Genomic DNA, 16,298 nt, shown 5'->3' with positions numbered 1-16,298 from the left:
TTCAGAACTTTTGTTATTTCTTTGCTCTTTTCCTTCTCCTATACCACAGTGCGCAGTTTGTGGTCTGAAAGTAAGACCTTAAAAAAACAAGACAAAGAGCCTATCTTGACCATAATTCCCACGTCTATAGGAGGTCATATGTACAAAATGAAGAAACAAGAAAAACCCAAGAATTCAATGTAGTTATTTGTTCCTTCAGGTAGTTCTGCTATAATTAAACACTTGCTAGATCCTACACTGTACAATCTATACAAATTAGGAAAGATTAGTCAGAAGGGACAGTCTTGGGGCAGTACTGTCATCTCCTGCTTCCACTTGGTCTGTACGATAGGCCTGTACTAGGCCAGGGATGTAGCTCAGTGGCACAGCGCCTACCTGGCAAGCACAAGGTCCTGGGTTCAATCCCTTGTACCGGGAGAAAATAAATAAATAAATAAATAAAATATAGGCCTGTACTTCAAGCCTCAAGGCAAAGTAGAAGAATCCTACATGCTAAAAAGCAAGTCTCTTAGTGGACCAAGATTTTGCCCAAAGTCTACGGTGCAACATTTTACACTAGGTAGAGAGATAGAACCAGGCTGAAGCTCTAAAATCATTGATATCAACACTGTCCTAAAAGACCAGCAGAGTGCAAGTCAAAATAGAGTTCTTTGCTCCTTCCTTTTCTCTTTCTTTTTTTGTTTTTGTTTTTTGGTACCAGGGATCAAACTCAGGATCAAACCACTGAGCCAAATCTCCGGCAGAATGATTCTCTTTTGAACTGTCAAACTCCTATTTTCTTTTGGGCATGGCAGCCCTACGTACTGGACTATCTTGAGCAGTCTTTTGGGTTAGGGTTGGGGTTTGGCCTTCTTGGCCTTTTGGCTAAGATCAAGTATAGTACCTGTTCTTACTAGTTTAATATCTGATAGGTCCTCTACATGATGATAATATATTAAGTGGATTTTGGAGCTGGGAGATGGAATGGGAGCTTGCTCTGTCCATTTTGTGTGTCAACCCAGTACTGCAGTACTTCCAGGAACAGTACATCCTATCCCACAATTGCAGTTGCTGAAAAGTAGACTTGCTAGGCTTGTGTTAGACTAGGCAGGTCAAAAAAACAGAAAAAAGTGGGGGCAGGGGATGTAGCTCAGACTAAAGTCCTGAGTTTGATCCTTGGTACCAAAAAAAAAATAAATATGCTCACTGTAGCTCAAACAAACATGTGGCACAATAATGAAAAAAAAAAGCAGCCAATCTTAACCTACAACACAAGCTGTGAGCTACCTTGTAGAAAATACTAACACCTGCTCTTTATTTTTTCATGCACACAAGCAAACCTAAGTTAGTGCTGTTTTTTAACAAGAAAAAGAATTACTTTATTATGAATTTGTAGTTCACTGTGGATCCTCCTACTTAGGACCACAAGCTTTCTGCCCCACAGGTCTGTTTTATACAGAATAATGCTATTTATTTTTTAAACAATGCTACTACATAGAACCAGAGGCAAAGGCAAGAGGCCTCTGAATGGACCTCCATGGTTGCAGCCAGAGTTCCAGCTGAGATTTTGTTATAAGGCAGTGGCAGATCTTGTGGCAATGGCCAGTCTTGTAATATCTTTTTTTTTGGTACCAGGATTGAACAGCAATGGGCCAGTCTTGCAGCTTATAAGCAAACTGCTGGCTCAGAAATCCAGCCACTTGCCTTCTCCAATCTAGTGCCATGTGGGCTGGGAATAAGAAGAGAACTATGACAAGGACACAGATGTAAGCGTTTGGCCAACTTCATTCAGGCACAAAAAGCGTTTGGTGTAATTCTCTTTATTCTGGCCCTGGAGTCAGGTTTGACAAAGCCAACAAGGTCGGCGGGGGGGGCTTTTTTTGTTCAGAGAAAAATATAACAAACCAAAGAATGAACAGGAAATCTTAAAAATAGCAAAAGACTTCACATATGAAAGTCTGAGCACAAAAGAACCATTTTGTGGTCCCCTGATGAGATGCTCACCTCCCAAACTGCTTAATGGTATTTACTGTCCATCTAGTACACGATGGGTAAGGAACTAAAACAAATGCCCACAGCATTTTACCCATGCAAAAAAAAGTGTCTGGGTAAGACATCTGTCTACTGGCAATTGTCCAGAACTGCTCAACACTGACCAATGGGAAACTATCTTCATTCATTCATTCACTCAGTATAGGAAGTTATTTTGAACTGCCCATTGTTGTGGTGCACACCTGTAATCCCAGCACTCGGAAAGCTGAGGCAGGGGGATCACTGTGAGTTCGAGGCCAGACTGGGCCAGGGCGGGGGCGGGGGGGGGGAATATGTTATTATGAACCAATTACAAAAGTAACCAAGTACCGAATTAAAAATAGTGACAGGTTTGATTTGTGCCCTCAGGGAGCTAACAGTCTAATGTGGGAGAAAATAGGTGAAAAAAAAATACATATTTGGGGAGGGGGGAGAATGAGAATATCATGCAGTTGTAAATTAAGGTGCTGTTAAAAAAAACAATTAAGGGGCAATAAGAGTTAACAACAGTAGCAACCTAATTTAGTCTATCTCTTTAGGTTCTCCACTCTTATGCATTTGTCTAAAATAAGTTTTTTTTTTTTGGTACTGGGGATCAAACTCAGGACCTAGCACCTCCGAGGCAGGCAGCGGAACCACTGAGCTAAATCCCCGGCCTAATAAACTAATTTTTTAATCTATTACTTTAAGTACATTTTGCTGGAAGGAAGATAAAGGCTTTATTTAATAATTCACCTTTTGAAAAATGGTAATTAATGAAGAAAGCAAAATATTCCAAAGGTATCTGAAAATGAGCCTCTACTCTACCCTGATGAAGGTAAAAGTGGAACTGGGCCAGGGATTTAGCTCAGTGGTGCTGCACATGCCTCGAAAGTGCAAGGTCCTGAGTTCAATCCCCAGTACCAGAGAAAATAAAGAAAAAAAGAACGAGTGGAATTAACTGCAAATGAGCAGTTTAGCCCTCTTACCCCTCTTAGAGGGGTAAAAGAAATCTAAAACCGAATCATGCATGAAGGAATCAAATCTAAAAAACATTACCAAAAAATAATTAAAGTATATATTTACTTTAGATGATTTTTATATTATGATAAATTATCTCTAAATGAAGGTTTAAAGGAGCAGAATAAATTGCTAAACGAAAAGGGACAGAGTGAGAGGTAAAACGAGGCTTTAAAAGAACAGTCAAAATGTAATAGTGGACCTTGTTTACATATTTTTTCAAGCAAACCATACCATTGGGCAGGGGCAAAAGCCAAATACCAATTTATGACACAATTAAGGAGACATGAACACCTGAAATATGAAGTGATTTTTTTTTTTTTTTGGTACCAGGGATCAAACTTGGGACCTTGTGCTTGCAAGGCAAGTGGAAGAACCACTGAGCCAAATACCCAGCCAAGAATTATTTTTTAAGATGTGATAATGGCAATTGCTTTTTTTCTTTTTTTCGGTACTGGGGATTGAACTCAGGACCTTGTGCTGATGAGGCAGGTGGCAGAACCACTGAGCTAAATCCCCAGCCTGGTAACTGCTTTTAAAAGAATACTTTGTAGAGATACATGAAAATATTTACAGCCAAAATGACATGATATTAAAGTTCTGGTTCAAAATATTCATGTTTTTGGTGGTGGGGTGAAAGAGGCTATCACAGATGATGTAAGATGAGACTAGTCATGTTGGTAAGGACTGAAGCTGGGGGATATATATATATATATGGGGACTTGTAATATCACTCTATGATGGCTTGAAATTTTCCACAATAAAAATTGGGGAGGGATAACAATATCTACCTCATAGATCTGAGTATTAAACCTGATAAAATATATAAAGGACATAACAAGAAGACTGGCAAAATGGGGCCGGGGATTTAGCTCAGTGGTTCTGGTGCCTGCCTCGCAAGCGCAAGGGCCTAAGTTCCATCCCCAGTACCAAAAAAAAAAAACCAGTCAGCTATTGTATAAAACTTGGTTTAGTTAAAAACAGGCAGGGTTAAAAAACAAAACAAAACAAAACACGCAGGATTGGGGATTTAGCTCAGTGGTGCTGCTGCCTGCCTTTTAAGTGCAAGGTCCCAAATTCCATCCCTGGTACAAAAACAAAAAACACCAGGCAAATCAGAAATGTAAACGTAAGACATAAAAATATGAGTTGCTCAAGTCACAAGTAAATACAGTCTGTTATGGCTTGTGTTTACATAACCCCCCAAACCCTCATGCTTTTTTTCAGAGGTGGCTGAATGTAGAGTGTGTGATTGACGGTGGGGCTAGGCCAAAGGGCACTAGGATTAAGGGCGAGAATGCTACCTGCCCAGCATAGTCTGAGTAAGATATAAGGGACAGAAAGATGCTGTTAAGGCCTCTTGTTGCTTTGCTACTGTCTGTTCTCTATGAACTGTTGCCCCTCTGCCACCCTACCTTGGGGCCAGGTGATTATGGACTGAAACCTCTATGAACTGTAAGCCAAATAAACCTTTCCCCTTTTAAACTTTGGGTGCTGGGTATTTTGTCTCAGCAACAAGAAAAAAGTAACTAAGATAGTCCTTCCTCAGTATAGTTTCTGAAGGTAAAATGAGAGTGATGAACATATAAGACTCTTTTAAGCTCTGAGGAGTAACAATAAAAGTGGCATAAAGCACATGCTGCTACGTAGTATCCTAGCTAGATGCTTGCTTCTGCTCTATATTTATCTAGACTTATGGCCTTGCAATAGGTAGCCTATTTATTCTGTGATAATCTAAACACAGACTGTTGCTAAGGACATAGGTCCCCACACTTGTTTCTTCTGACGAAATTGGAAAAACATTTTTGCAAATCTGTCCACCAGACATACAAAGGCTATTCTGAGGGAGAAAAACAATGGTATTAAGGCCAATATATTCTCTACTGCTCAGAGCTTCAATAGGTTAAAAAAACAGATCAGATTTTCTAAACAGGTCTGCTTTTGTTTGACCCATACACTGCTTTTAATAACTACAAAAAAATTCACATAAAATTCAGATCTCCAACATATTTTAAAAACCATAAAATCTGATAATGTTTCCATGTAGTAACAAGTGGCTAGTAGATATTACAGTTGGAGGACCCCTAGCCTAGCCTGGGAGATAGAATATTCCCTTTGTCAAGCAGGTAGAACTAATTCAATTGTAATGAATGTGCTGTGCCACTGTGTCTCTGAAATTCCTTTTAAAACACTTTATCTCCTTGTAATGTTGTATATTCTGGTACTTAATAGTATACTTTATTTTGGAGACAAAGTCTTGCAATGTTGCCTAGGTTGGCTTCAAACTTGTAATCCTCCTGTCTCACCTTCCTGAGTAGTTGGAATTACAGGTGTGTGCCACTGTGCCTGGCTCACTTTAGTTTAGGTGGTGTTTCAATACATGTACCTTTAATGTGACGGTTATAACAAATTGTTTACACTCCTTAAGAACTTTGAATTGGCACTAGCCTCACAACAAATGGTCCATATTCCTTACTAAACAAAATTGAAGATAGATGGAGTGGGGATAAAAAGGATTAAGATGTTATGACATATATCAACTCCCGAGGATGAATGTGATCATGTATTGCGAATATGTACTAATAAAAATAAATTCATATCCTCTAGAGAATAAAGAAAAGTCAATTTATAGAAATCAACATTTGCAAAAGGACCTGCCTGCTGTAAAATTCAAGATAGGACTTACTTTGCTCTGTTATGAGCATATACTGTGCCAAGTGCAGAATTATAATTAAGTAAACTACTAAACATTTACATGAGTTTCACTGTAGTACTACACAGAGTTTCTCGACCCTGTCAGTACTGACATTCTGAATAGGACAACTGTTAACTGTGAATCGCTCTCCTATGTATTATCAACATTTCAATTTACTATCAATATCTCAAACCCTTAATTCCTAGGTGTCAGTAGCATCCTTATTTTGCCCAGGTTATAACCACAAATATCTCCAGATACTGACAAATGTCCCTAGGACATTCTAGAAATTAAAACATTAAGCAATGCTGGTAGAATATGCAACTTCGTAATTAATCTTTGTGTGTGTCTGTATAAAGTGATCAAATACTACCTAATCCTTCTTTCCTTCCTTTATCCCCCCTCCATCCCTCCCTCCCTTCCCTCCTCCTCTTTCTTTTGTAGTGGTGGGAACTGAACCTCGGGCCTTTTGCAAGCTAGGCAAGTACTCTACTACTGAGACTGATTTATATCTAATGAAAGTATGGATATTTAAAAATATAGTGGTACCAAAGCAAGTTAAGACAAGTACAATTTCTATTTAAAAATAAATTTTTTTTTTTGAGATATGGTCTAAGTTGCTCAAGTGATTCTCAAGTCTCAGCTCCCAAATTGCTGGGACTATAGGCATGTGCTACCATGCCAGGCTCAAATGATTTGTTTTTAAACTACTATCTTCTTAGAGGAGGCTGAGGCAGGAGGAGTATTGTGAGTTCAAGGCAGCCTGAACTACATAGTAAGACCCTGTCTCAAAAACAAATGAAACAAAAGGTACTGTGGTTAAGCTTCTTCTGTGATTGAGAAGTTCTTACACTAACTCAGGCTCTCTTCTGAATATAGGTTTAGAGTTTTAAAAATAAACTAATTGTTGGGGGTGGGATGTAGCTCAGTGGTAGGGCACTTGCCTAGCATGCACAAAGCCTTGGGTTCAATCTCCAACACCACAAACACACAATAATAATAACAACAACAACAACAAAACACTAATTGTCTGTTACGGAAATATCGGAAAGAAATACACAGAGACACAGAATTGGGATAAAATAATAAAATTTCTTCTCGAGAGCGAGCTGCAAGCAGACGGGCAAGGGCAAGCCAGAAAACAGTAGGGTCAATATCCCCGCCCTTTGTTCAGCATTTCCCTTTTTATATCCTTTTTAGCCATTATCTCATCCCTAGTGGTCTTTGATATGTAAATACAATTCCAGTTCCTATTTACAAGTCACAGACACAAGATAGGCCATATACATTGTAAATTCACCCTGGCATGGTAATTTTGTTAGGTTAATGAAGTTACTGGTTAGAGTCAGATAATCTTCACCTTAAACAAGGAGTTACAAGAAAAGCAAATTTTAAAAGAACACATTACTTATTTTGCTTCTACAACTACCTTAATATTCAATCTATTAAGTTATCTAAAACTTTTCCCTATCATTCCTCCCTCTGTTTACTTCAGGATAATTCTTCTATCCATTACAAGTTCTCTCCAGTTTATCTACATTTTTTAACACTAGCATTTGGTAGTCTTGAACTGCAGCACTGTGCTACCATATAAATTTTGAAATCCACTGGCTGACACAAGGACCAAACATTAATAGTATTATAACAAGAAGGGGACTCAGAAGAGTTCCTATCCAAGTTTTTTCATTCTGCCCAAGTAAAATTAATCTCACAGGACAGCTCTCCTAAACCAAATTTCTCATCAAGAGCCTTGATCTGATCTTAGTTTGCCTAATGATTATTGCACTACACCAGATTTATTAGCATATTAACAACTCTCTTCACCAAGAAATAAGCAAGTCCCTTCTTTCTGAGCAAATCGAGAGCACGCCTATTTTGTAATGACATTGGCCAGTCAATCTAGTTGAGTTTCTAGAGCCTTAATTAAGTGTGTCTTGAATTTCCTCAAGATCTTTTTAAACTTGTCCTAATGAAATATATTACTCCTTGTAGCCAAATAAGATCCCATGGGGCTGGCATATACATAGATATAGGATTACATTGACCTTGTTTACAATTGTTACAATTACCTGGCTCAGCCAACAAGGGAGCCGTTGATCCAAACCTGTGTTTTCTCTTTGCAATATAATTTTTCATTAGAATAGCCCCCCATAGTCAGAAGTTATCCCAGGTCCTCCACAATGTTTTTATCAAAGAATATTGTAAACGCATAGCCTTCCGGTTCCCATTTTACCATTTTAAAAGTCACATATTGTTCATCAAACTTTTCATAACTAGGCCTAAACACCCGTAGTTCGAAAACAAAGAAGCTTAAGGCAGTGGTGATCTGGCACAACACAATAACCCATGTCGGCCTTGTTGGTATTCTTCAGCCGTGCGTTGACTCACCGGCCTCCGGAGTGGTGAGAGCAGGGCTTTGAGTGCGTTGTCTTTCTCGGCTTTCAGCATCAGCTTTACTGTTACCTTGTGCAAGGAAGTCTTTGCCTTTCTGATGTCCTGAACAATATATTACTGTGACTTTGCTAGGTTTTCACACTGCCTCTAGCAACTGTATAATTTCCTGTTTATTTTTAATTAGCTTCCCTTCTGCCATGAGAAGACCTCACTCTCGGTAAATCATGCCAATGATGTATAATGTAGCAAATGCATAGCAAAAGTCCATATATATATATATATATATATATATATATATATATATATATATACACACACACATACACACCTTTTTTACCCTTTGCCTATCGGAGTGCCTGTATGAGTGCCCAGAGCTTAGCACATTGCACCGACGGCCCTGGCTAGGACCACCACCTCATCCTTCATGGTTACCACATATCCAGCATGATGAACCCCATCTTCCACGAAGCTGCTCCCATCCGTGAACAGAACGAGGTCAGCATCGGACAAGGGTGTCATTTGCAAGTCAGGGGGGCTGGAAAAGAGCTCATCAGTGACACTCAAGCAGTCATGATCAGGAAGGCCTGTCTCCGTGGGCAAGAATGTAGCAGGATTTAAAGTTTTTATAGAAATAAACCACAAGTGGGGATTCTCACAGAGAAGGGCTTGATACTGAGTAACCCAATTATTTGAGAACCAACGATGCTCCCTTGTGTTCAGCAGTTCTAGGACCGGGTGTGGAACCTGCAGTCAGTTCCTGACCTAAAGTCAGCTTGTCTGTTCTTTTGAATCAACAGAACTGAAGTTGCTAAGGCCCAAAAGCAATGAGGCCATCCTTTTGATACTGAATCTAAATTCGCAGACAAATATGCAACTGGTTGATTCCATGGGCCTACTTCTTGGGTCAACATTCCAAAGGCCACCTGGGTTTTTTCAGTCACATACAGAGTGAAAGGCCACTTTATATCTGGTATGCATAGGGCTGGGGTGGCTGCCTAAGTCAATTTTTAAATTTTTTTTTTTTTAAAGCTTCCTCCTGTTTTACAGTCCAATGCAGATGATTTTCCTCTTGTCCCTTTAGGGCTTCATAAAGGAGTTTTGAGATTTCTGTAAAGCCTGGAATCCAAATTTTTACAGAAGCCTGATGCCCCTAGAAACTCTCTCCGCTGTTTCTTTGTTTGGGGTATAGGGATGGCACTAATAACCTTTCATTTCCCAGGCAATGCATGCCCTGTGTTATTTGAAATCCTAAATATTTAACATGCTGTACACAAATCTGGGCTTTTCCCCATGATACCTTATATCCAGTTTTCTTGTAAGTGCAGCAACAACTTTTTGGTGCCTTCCCAACACCGTTCTTGGGTTGAGCTGCATAACAGTAAGTCAGCCACATACTGCAATAGGACACAGCTATATTGTTCCATGGGGAAGGCAAGCAAGTCCTTAGCTAGGGCATCCCCAAAAAACGTGGGTGAGTTTTAAGTCCCTGTGGCAATCTAGTCCAAGTAAACTGAGTCTTTTTCCCATCACTCAGGTCTTCCCATTCAAATGCAAAGATGGGTTGACTGAGGGGAGTGATGAGAAGGCAAAAGGCGGCATTTTTTAAATCCAAACAAGTAAACCATGCTGTTTCTGGAGGTATCAGACCCAACAAAGCATAGGGGGGGTTAGGCGTTACTGTTCTGTCATTTACAGCCTGTAGATCTTGCACTGGCCTATAGTCCCCATAGGGTTTCTGAACAGGCAGCAAAGGGGTGTTCCAAGGTGACATATGTTCTCTAGTAAGTCCCAAATCTCTTCCTACTAAGGGGCTAGGACATTCTGGCATATACAAGAATTCATGTTTCACTTTACGTCCTCTAATTTCACATGTCCTTTCATAGCAAAACGGGTGCTTTTCTGAAATTCCAGTGGCACTAATCACTTGGATGCGCTCTCTGCCCAGAGGGGCATCTGGAGCTGTTACTACTGAATGTTCTGTGCCACTCTCCACCATTAAGGACATGTTTTGGCCCCCTATCTATATACTGACCATGGGCTCATGGGGGCCCAGCTGCATTGAGCTCAGTCTGTGTCAGTCACTGTCCTCCATCACAGGCAACAATGTGTCAATATCCTTCCTTTCCTTCAAGTCCTGCTTTTTCTTTTCCTTGAGCCTTGTCTTTCTTTTTCCTTCTCTTCCTTGGCTCCCATAGCTACTGCTATCTTCCTTCCTGGCTCTTTCTCTTTCACTGTCTCTCTATTCACATACTTTCCCAGCTAACTGCAACAACTGCGTTATATTCGTGCCTTCCCAAGTCTCCTGTCTTTGAATTTTCCTTCTAATGCCCGGTGCTAACTGGGTTACAAAAGTTGTATTAATTAGCTGATGGTTTTCAGGAACAGTAGAATCAAAAGGTGTATACATTCTGTAAACTTCACAGAGCTACTCATAAAATCTCTCAGGGCTCTCATTGGGCTCCTGCTGTGTTTCTAGCACTTTAATCATATTTGTAGGTCTTTTACTTGCAGCCCACATTTCTGTTAAAAGGGCTCTCTGATAATTTCTCAAGTTTTCCTGTCCTGCTTGGGTATTGGGATCCCAACTGGGCCACACCTTACTGGGAATTGCTGTTCATATCAAGCATCTGGATTCTGCATAGCACCCGGTATTCTAGTGGCATTAACTTTTTAATTTTTCTTAAAATTCTCTGTATTTTTTAGAGGTTAACAAAGTTCTACAAAGTTTTTCACAGTCCTCCCAGTTAGGACAATGGACAGCAAAGATGGAATGAAATAACTGAAGCATTTTGGAGAGGTCTTGGCAGAGAATAAATGACTTTTTTCTCTAGACCGAGCCTCTTTTTTTATCCTTTTTAAATATTGCACCTTGGTCTGACATATTTGTGCCTTTTTCCAACAATTTTTTTCTAACTCACTATAAAGCAGGTCATATTGTAACCTGTTGGCTCTTAAACCCTTTGAAGATGACCAATGTACACATAGTATAGTAACATATTTAGAATTTAACCCTTTGATAACAACTAATGTAAACGTATTTAAACCTTTTATAACACAGTTGAAACCAACAAACATACTTTTTTTTTTTTTTTGATAAATCACTTTCATGCATCTTTTGACATACCTAGACCTTCTGGTCTTTTATATCTTTTTAACAAGACAAACATACAAAATGTTTTATATCAAAATTGTATCTCTTTTAAATATATATTTTTTATCTCACTATAGACCTTTTATCACAAACTAGTCTTTAGCTGTTAAAATTTTACTAGTCTTTAGCTGTTAAAATTTTAAAGTGTCCCTTTGTTCATTCTCAGATTGTTACACTTTAAATTTGGTTGGCTGCCAATTGAATGGTAGTAACCTTGAGGTTTTTTTTTATCAACAAAGTGCAGAGAAGAGCAAGTTAACCTTATAATTACAATTGAAGAATTTGCAATGTACAATACTTTAAGCACACCAATTAAACATCAACTCAAACTGAAACACAGATACATTTATCAATTAACTAAAATTTGTAACTTTCCAAACTGAAACAGATATTTATCAACTAACTAAAATTTGTAACTTTTCAAACTGAAACACAGATACACTTATCAATTAACTAAAATTTGTAACCCTTGTAAAATTTCTTACTTTCTCTGGCTTTATGTCCTTCAGAGCTTTTTTTAATCCATTACTTATTTTTTCTTACTAATTTTTAAAATTTGAGTGTAAGCCCTATTCGTTCCTCTCTGAGTCTGACCACAGCATGGTGCTCTGAAGCCAAGCAGTTTTCAGGCTTTTGTCCCCACCTCCTCCAAACCTCTGAATTTAGCAACTCAAAAAGAGGGGGAAAGTCTAAATTTTCTCGGTCCGGATCTGAAAGAACCGGTTACTTTTCAGCATCATCCCCTTTCTGACAGATGACCAGGATGTTGCTTTTCGCTTCTGGGGCGCACATATGAAGGCAAGGAGGCACAATTTTGAGCCATAAATCAATATAGGGAAATTGATCTGGATGGTCCCATCCAGGGGTGGTGATTGTTAGCCAGACAGACCAGAGGAGACCCTCACCTAGGGATCTCTCAGTTGGCCAAGCTAGGCAAAGCTTGGGCCATTCTAACTCACAAAAGGCTCTAAGTTTTGGGGTTTCATCTTAATACCATAATTTCCAGTAAAACCTTTCTTAAAATTCTTAAGCATGCATTCAAAACAGGAGGATGAGATGTTTCTGTCCCCACGATCGGCCGATCAGAGTGTTGGTGCATATATGGGTACCCTTGTACGGAGACGCAAGACAAACGTGGGGGATCACTCGCTCGCCTGCCTGGCTGCAGGCCTCTCGGCCATTGTAAGGTCCGTTCAGGCTATGGTGGGCTGTTGCCTAAGCTCACCATTGTGCCTTTGTTAAACTCGACCACACACAAATTCTACGACTCGGGGAGGACTCTTTAAACACAAGCGCTTCCTCCCTGTCTTGTTCCGCAGCTCGTTTCATACACTCTCCTATCCAGAACTCTTTCACTCACATATTTATTCAGAAATTATCCCATTCCCTCCTGGTGACCTCCTAACCGTAACCAAAACAAATGAAAGAAGCTACCTCCCCAAATGGCAAAGCACAAGGGGTGATCAGTCCCCTGCACTATGTTTGCCCAAAGTTCACAAAGTGAACCAAGACAAATGGGAGGGGCTATCTTTCCAAATGGCAAAGCACAAGGGGTGATCAGGGCCCTGTGCTGTATTTGCCCAAAGTTACAGAGTCCCAACTCACAAGGCGAAACCGAAAGTTAACGACTAGGGGGTTTCCCGGGGTTTCTCACCCAGCAAAGGAAAGAGACAGACAAGACACCAAGAGCAGCAGTCCTCCTTCTGTAGTCTCCTTCTAGGGTTCGGGCAAACCTCCAACGGTGAGCGGATCTCTGTGTCCTGTTGGGGAGCCTAGGAAATTAGTCCCAGGGGCGCGCCTTTCCTCTCGAGGAGACAGAGAGCCGCTCCCTCCGGTGGGGTTCGGCCCATGACCAAAAGGGCTATTTCATTCTCGATTCCCGGCCAATGCACCAAATGTTGCAGAAATCTCAGAAAGAAATACACAGAGACACAGAATTGGGATAAAATAATAAAATTTCTTCTCGAGAGCGAGCTGCAAGCAGACGGGCAAGGGCAAGCCAGAAAACAGTAGGGTCAATATCCCCGCCCTTTGTTCAGCATTTCCCTTTTTATATCCTTTTTAGCCATTATCTCATCCCTAGTGGTTTTTGATATGTAAGTACAATTCCAGTTCCTATTTACAAGTCACAGACACAAGATAGGCCATATACATTGTAAATTCACCCTGGCATGGTAACTTTGTTAGATTAATGAAGTTACTGGTTAAGAGTCAGATAATCTTCACCTTAAACAAGGAGTTACAGGAAAAGCAAATCTTAAAAGAACATATTACTTATTTTGCTTCTACAACTACCTTAATATTCAACCTATTAAGTTATCTAAAACTTTTCCCTATCATGTCAACATTCCCTAATTGTCAACAGAGGGACAACCTCTGTTTTTGAGTCTTCCCTTTTAGGTGTTTAGTCAGATAGTATTCTCCAACGCAAAGATTTCACTAAGTAGGAAGAGAATAAAAATTTGAAATCTAGGGCCAGGGATGTAGCTCAGTGGTGCCACGTCTGCCTAGTAAGCCCAAGGTCCTGAGTTTGATCCCTAGTACTACAAAAAAAAAAAAAAAAAGAAAGAAAAGAGAAGAAAAGAAAAGAAATATACATGGGTCTTTTAGTTTTCAATTTATTTGTTAACTCTGCTCCCTATTTCCCTGATCATTTTATAATTTTCTTGTTCTAATATGAACTAGGAAGGAGGTCAATCTTGTTATTTAAGAACAAGGAAAAAGAGAAAAATAACTAATTTTTATTGAGCTCTTCGGTGCCAAGAACTGTATGTATTGAGACACTTTAGCTCTCTTCATTCTCAAAACAGCTCTATGAAGGAGAAATTATCATTTCTATTTTACAGCTGAAAAAGTGAAGCAGAGGGCCGGGGATGTAGCTCAGCAGCACAGCGTCCACCTGGTAAGTAAGAGGTCCTGAGTTCGATTCCCAGCACCAAAAGAGAGAAAAGAAAAGAAAAGAAAAGAAAAGAAAAGAAAAAAGAAGAGAAAAGAAAAAGATTTGAACCAGGCAAGTCTGTCTAAGTCAAAAGCATACATAATTATACTCTACCTACTTCTAAAGGAGCCAGCAATAATCACAACAGTATTCTCTTCCCTCTACTGGAAAACATTAAGAGGCCCAAGATAATATCTCTAAGAAGGTTTTAATCTACAGAGCTCAATAAAGAGCTGAGAATCCCTAAATTATCAAAAAAAATGCAAACTCAACACAATCTAGTGTTAACAAAATTTGGATGTATATGGCTTTATTATCTGTTTGTGAATAACTCAGTACTGAGAAGCAGGAACACACCCACGATTACAAGATTGCTGACCAGCCTCAGTAAATGTCAGCTTGCTGCCAAAGGATCAGTGGAACTTTCCAGTTCTTTGAGTAGGTAATACATAGTTGCCTGCAAAATGTTTCCAGAATCCAACCAAACAAGAAATTAAAAACAAAAACTGATCAAGCTATCTTCTTCACGAATCAATAAAAAATCTATGTGAGATAAACTAGTTATGCCTCAATTCAGGATTTAAGGTCTGGAAGTCAGACTATTTTCTCACCTGCTTGCAAAGTTCATTCAATTTTTATTTCAGATTTTGCTTCATAAAAGAAAAATAAAAGCATCACCTTTTGACAAGACGGAGTTTTTTCGACTGGCATCTTTTTCAAGAACACACACACACACACACATACACACACGCACAAAACACCCTTTCAATACCTGTTTGAATTGTAAATAAACCAGAATACTTATGACAAGGGAAAATAAAAAGCCTCAGCAAGGAACATTTTAGTTCCAACGTTCCAAACTGCTAACTGAAAAGGAAAATCAGCTTCACCAACGGTAAGATAAAGGGAAAAACCTCATGACTTTGTTGTTTTCAGGAAGTCACGAGGCATGGAATCAGGTCATAAAGTCAATTCCCAGTATAGGAACTGCAACAGCACTAGAGATAAAGTGATGACGTTTGCTTGACACACCTCTGTTGGAGCAGCTGCTCCCATCTGTTCACTTTCCCTCCTTCCTCTACAAGCTCCTCTAATATCTGGGTTTATCCAGTTACACATGCTAAGGGAAAAGCAGACACATTTCCCAGGCCACACTTATGAAAATAACACGAATGATCCACTTCACTGCTTCCAAGCAGATGTTGAGTTGGCCTAAGTATATTTAAATAAGCTCATTTCATTCATTCTTGCTAATGCTTAAAGATTCATTTTCTTTTAGGACTGTCCTCCTACAAAATAACTGGCTGATTTTTTAATATGTGAAAAAAAACCACCAAAGAATTCCACACATATATACAGATTACCAAATGCTCAGGGAAAGCCCAGAACAGATCTATCCAATAGATATAAGAGAGCCATATATATAAAATTTGAAAGTTTACAGTATCCATGCTAAAGAAATTAAAAGAAACAATAAAATTATTTGAATTTTTAAAAATCCAATGTATACAAAATATTATGCTAACAATGTACAAGCACTCAATAGCCACATATTACTAGTAACTACTCTGCTGGAGAGTGGGAGCCTAAAAATGGAAATACCAAATTACTAGCTTCTTTTTGTCTTCTATATCTTTGAACTTTTTAAGCAACAGGAAGATAGTACTTTTATGAAACTTATAAAAAGCTGGAAGCACCTACATATGAAAATCAATTCAAGATGGATCAAAAATCTAAACATAAAAGCCAGACCCATAAAGTTTCTTTCAAAATAGGGAAATATCTTCTCAACTTCAGCATAGGCAGATTTCTTAGAATGAACAAAGTACTAGTATTATTAAAAAAGATTAAATAAGCTCCACAGAATCCTCATGTAAACATAGTAAACACACACAAAATAAATGGGCAAGACAAAAATTGGCAAAAATTCATGGCGTTAACATTTGACAAAGTACTCATACCCATAGTAAATACAGAATGTCTACAACTGATAACACAGTAAGAATGTGTAAAACCAGAAGAGATACTACAAAAGATGTATAAATGGATAAATAGGCACATGTAAAGATGTCATTAATTTTCAGAGTAATGCAAATTTAAATCACAGAAGA

The 16,298-nt window shown here is 39.0% G+C and overlaps 1 protein-coding gene and 1 non-coding gene across 3 annotated transcripts in view; one reads left to right on the top strand and one right to left on the bottom strand.

Moving 5' to 3' along the window:
• Cfdp1 (chromatin remodeling protein CFDP1) overlaps positions 1 to 16,298 on the bottom strand; it is a 132,127-nt gene that overhangs the window by 73,688 nt on the left and 42,141 nt on the right. The window lies entirely within an intron of this gene.
• On the top strand, positions 845 to 1,034 carry LOC147830607 (U2 spliceosomal RNA). The gene has a single exon (XR_015449634.1). It is a non-coding gene; the product is annotated as a U2 spliceosomal RNA (small nuclear RNA).

Source organism: Heterocephalus glaber, unplaced genomic scaffold (assembly GCF_053883595.1).
Source record: "Heterocephalus glaber isolate CG9 unplaced genomic scaffold, H.glaber_assembly_v1.0 deba00000071, whole genome shotgun sequence".
In the NCBI taxonomy this organism is placed as follows: domain Eukaryota; kingdom Metazoa; phylum Chordata; class Mammalia; order Rodentia; family Bathyergidae; genus Heterocephalus; species Heterocephalus glaber.
This window is presented reverse-complemented; position numbering and strand designations above follow the sequence as displayed.